This window comes from Pinus tabuliformis, chromosome 7 (assembly GCF_031772625.1).
Source record: "Pinus tabuliformis cultivar Carrire ecotype Pingquan chromosome 7, CPIR1, whole genome shotgun sequence".
Lineage (NCBI taxonomy): Eukaryota > Viridiplantae > Streptophyta > Pinopsida > Pinales > Pinaceae > Pinus > Pinus tabuliformis.
Window position 1 is genome coordinate 1,671,474,762 of NC_142293.1, and position 4,885 is coordinate 1,671,479,646.

The following is a 4,885-nucleotide window of genomic DNA, read 5'->3' on the forward strand; positions in this document are numbered from 1 at the left end:
GTTGGATTTTGCATTCATTAATAAGAGGTTCTTTCATTGGTATTTTATGTGTAAATATACTGGTTTATATGTGGATTCTATGGATGATGTATCCTTGATATTTCTGTTGTTATTATGTTGGTTGTAAGCATGTATTATGACAGTGATGATGTATGGGTCTCCTCATGTTATGACTCGTAAATGAATTAATAATGTATCTATGACCTAATAGATGATAATGCAAATAATGATATACAGGAACAATTATTCTTAACGACTCTCAGATAAGTATGATACCCCCATGGTTAGATTGTTGGCTTATGAGATAAGTGTTGTCCTTGATGGCAAACCTCACTGATGACAAATCATAGTACAGAAGGTCAGCAGCAAGGAATTGATGATCAGACTATAAGAAGAAGAGAAAGCTCATACACGCAGGTTCGTTAAGCCCAAGTAGCGTGTACATGCAGGTTGGCTTCAGAAAAAGCGCGTGTATGTGGAAAAGTACCTTTGGTCCATGGCGGTTAGTTCTTGGAAGTTGTGCCTATGGTTTCGGACCATTGTGTCTCGACGGGCGTGTCGATCCCTAGTTTTGAAGTTGATGGTATTGGATTTCTATGGTTTTGGCTCTTGGTATTGAACAAGGCCTAAGGCTATATAAGGAGAAGGAAATCATTAGGCAAGTGCATCTGAAATGTCTTGAATATCTGATGAAGCATTAGATCCAGTATGCAGGTTATGGGTTGATGATGCATTGCTTGATCTGAGCTAAGGAGAGATCTCATCGGTTGATGGAGAGCAAGATCTAAGGAGAGATCGGGATCAAATGGTTTGAAATGAACTATCTTTATGATGCTTATTCTAGATCTACATACTGACGCATGTATTGTTCTATAAGTATTATGAGTATGATTGATGTCTGGTACAGCTGCAAGTTATGAGAAACTAATTTTAGATCTGTACGCGGGTTGTCTTTGGCGAAAGCGCGTATACACGCGGGTTTGATTCATCGAAGTAGCGTATACATTGTAAAGCTTGATATTTGAAGTTGCAGATGGGTCAGATGGTTATTACAGAGTTCTGTGTCTTCTCTGTGTTCTGGTGACAGTGTTGTTAACAGGGTTTCAGTGATTCAGAGTTTGATGATTGTTTTTATCTTCAATGATAGTTATGGGTCCAGTATGAAAATTGGATGAAATGTGGCCTTTCAGATTATGTGTTGTGCTTCAGTGTATCCAGTCTGAAAATTGATGAAACGTGGTACCTGGAGGAGAGAAGATTGTAGGCAAGCACCTACGTACTAGTATCTAAGCTAGTACAAAAGCTAAGGGAGATCTTTGGAGCATTGTAGCAGGTAGCAGCCTGTGTACTAGTAAATGGATCGGCTAGTACAAAAGCAAAGGGGGTTGTAGCTCCCGTACTGGTATAAGACTGCACCAGTACAAATATTGTAAAAGTATTTTCTTATTAAGAAGAAGATTGAGATGACTTGCAGCAGGTGGTTTTCACCCACATTGGGTTTCCACCTTATATCTTTGTGTTCATGTGTGTGGCTTTTGTGTGATGATCTGTTCTGTTATACTGCACCTGTTTACTGTTAATATGGTTAATACTGTTATGATATATTTACTGAAGATAAGCTAACTGAATCATAAGATTTCTGGATATACGCTAGTTTCTTTAAACACAGAAGCGTGTACACGCGGGTTCACTTAACTGAAGTAGCGTATATGTTTTTGAGCATTGAAAAAGTTTTAATGATCTGATAATACTGATTCACCCCCCCTCTCAGTATTATTTCCAACAATTGGTATCAGAGCAGGTCCTTTGATAGAAGCTTGATCGCTTGAAGGAGATCCGTGGAACAATGGGAAAGAAGCTTAAGAAGAAAGCTCATAAGAAGAAGAAGACATCTCAGAAGGACTATGACAGTGGGAGAATCGATTGGGGATTAGGTATAAGAGGCTCTTCAGATTCAGAATCAGATTCAGAATCATTATCAGGTATGAATGTGTTATCCTCTGATGTTCCTGCTATATTTCCTTGTGAAAGTGATGGAAGTGATAGTGAAACTACTGAACATGCTTTTATGGGTGAGCAAGAAAAGTATCAAATAGAGGCAGTATTTAGAAGGCTTACAGACAAAGTTAAAGATCAACAAGATCTGTTGAACAAAAGGGAATGTGCTTTCAAAGAAGAAGTTACCAAACTAAAGGCCCAACTAGAAGAAGGAAACAAGGTAAGAAAGCTACTCAAGGACAAGGAAGACCAATGTCAAAAATTGCAGCATGAAGTGACATCATTAAGAAAAGAAGTCAACGAAAGAAGCACAACCATCAAGAAACTCAAAGATAGATCCAGCTACTATGAAAATCTTGAAGCTACGATCCTCTCACTAAAGGAAGATCTTGAAGAATCCAAGAAGCAGAATGAAGATCTACACCAAGCAATTGAAAAACAAGACAACGAAGTCATCAGCTTAAAATCACAGTTGGAATGTGCCTTCAGAGTTCGTCAAATTCAGCAGGATCTGTATGAAAAGCAAGAAAAGGAGATACTCAATCTAAGGCAACAAATGGAAGAAGGAAGAAAAGATGGAGAAGACATGAAGAAGCAATGTCTAGAAAAGGAGGAACAACTTCAAGTTGAGGTAAATATCTTGAAAGGTAAATTAGAAGAAAAGGATAAACTTTTGAGATTTCAAGATAGTACTAAAGCCTTGGATGATATTCTTAGTAGTCAAAGGTCTCCTGCAATCAAGACTGGTCTTGGTTTTCATGAATCTGTTGAAGGTGAATCTAGTTCACAAGGTGAGGCAAGGAACTCTAAAGAGAAATCTAAGATGATCAACAAGGAGATGAAAGGTCAACCCCATCAACAATCAAGGAAAGAGACTCCTCAAAGAAAATCTTTTACTCCTCCTATGAATAATGTTGAATGTTATGTATGTCATAATCTTGGACATGTTGCAGCTAGATGTAGAAGAAGAAGGGTTCAAGACCATCATACAGAAAGATCATCACACTCAAGGTACCTCAATGGATATTGCTTTGCTTGCAATATGTTTGGTCACAAAGCTGCTGATTGCTACAGGAGGAATATGAAACATGTAAGATGTTATGCATGTAACAAGCTTGGACATATAGCAAAGGAATGCAGGAACAAAGGATGGACATCACACCAAAAGGAGAAAACCTCATCACACTTGAAGATATGGAGGAAGAAGGAAGTACAGTCAGCACAATGTACTGAGACACAGCACATCACAGACATATCAGACTCAGGGGGAGCTGAAAGTGTAAAACTTCAGCGTTCTGAATCTCATACGCAAGTTCCTGTTGTGCCCTACAACAACCCCCCATTTCATAACATTTTTATCACAAACAATTAACATATGAAATGGGTCCCTTTTAAAAATTTTAATTGGCATTAATGAATTTGTTCGAAAAAGGTATGATAATCAAATGAATTTGTTAACAAAAGCCTTTTTGAACAAATAATAAGCAATTTTTGGTTAAGTCCAAAAAAGCAATCGCAAGACCATTTGCTACCTTGGTTCTTTCCGATGCGATATCGCTATCGGCCATCGGCGATAGCCAATGCACACACAGAAAAAGGCACACATCTTTTCCCCGATGCGATATCGCTATCGGTAGTCGGCAGAATCCCATACATCTTCATAAGACGTTCAGATCTTTTTCCCGATGCGATGTGATATCGCTATCGGTAGTCGGTAAATCAATTGATATGCATTTAGGGATTATGTCCGCGCGCTAATATGATACAATGTCGCAATCGGCATTCGCCAAGATCTCTCCCAAATGATAATGTCACTCACACTCCCGATGCGATGCGATGACGCTTAATGATGACCAGAACTCCTAAAAAAAGGGTGATTATTACAAAGCATTAAAGTTATATTTAAATCCGATTTGACAAAAGCACCAATTTCAAAATGCCGTTAAGTAAATGGATAAGGTAATGCATGCGTATTTAAAGCTTTGTCCCTTCGAATTAACGAGCAATTACGATTAGACCTTTGAAGAAATCTATTGCACGCTTTAAGGGGTCATTCGGTTTAATAACTTAAGTAATGGTCATTTATGGAGCTGCAGGCCGTAAAATCACCATCATTGCATCTGCGGTGCCCTCTCAAATCATTAGATCCGTAGCCACTTTTAGAATTAATCTCACCACGCTTCAAGTTATATATCTATCCCGTTATGGATCGTCATTGTTATTTCTTTGTTACGATTTCTCTTGCATTTGTGTAGAATTCAACCGAGAGAAGTCTGAATATGATGGGAAAGAAGTTCAAAAAGGTGGCAGGTTCTACTCCGACACCTGTCTCAGGCCAAGCTGCTATGGTTTCAAAGAAAGGCTTAATCTCAGATACTACATGCACTGGTCTTCCTGGCACTACATGGCAAGGTACATACAATTTGCTAGAAGCAGAACAACCAGAAAAGACAGTAACGGAGGCTAGTGTGGATGAACTAAGAAAGTCTGAGGCAACTCTTAAAGATTTGGCTGACTCCTTTCTGCACAGAATAGCAGCCAGAGAACAAGTCTTGCCTTATACTGATGTGGTACGTTGGGCAATTGAAGAAATTACTCTCACTGATAGAACCTTCCATACTAAGGATGGAAGGATTTTCGGTTCCTTCAAGCCTGATGACTTGAGACGGATGTATCATTTGCCTCAACCCGAGCTAGTCTATAATAGAGCCTTTTTGGAGAAATTCGCGAAGGAGAATGAATCGCCATCCGAACCTCTCCGAGAGTGGAGGCAGAATCCAACTAAACAAAAGCATGATATGTCGGGTAAGTACTCCAATGCTTCTTTGGCTTCACCTTATTGCTACGCCGGGATTATGATGTGTAGATTGTGGGGATTTCATGACTC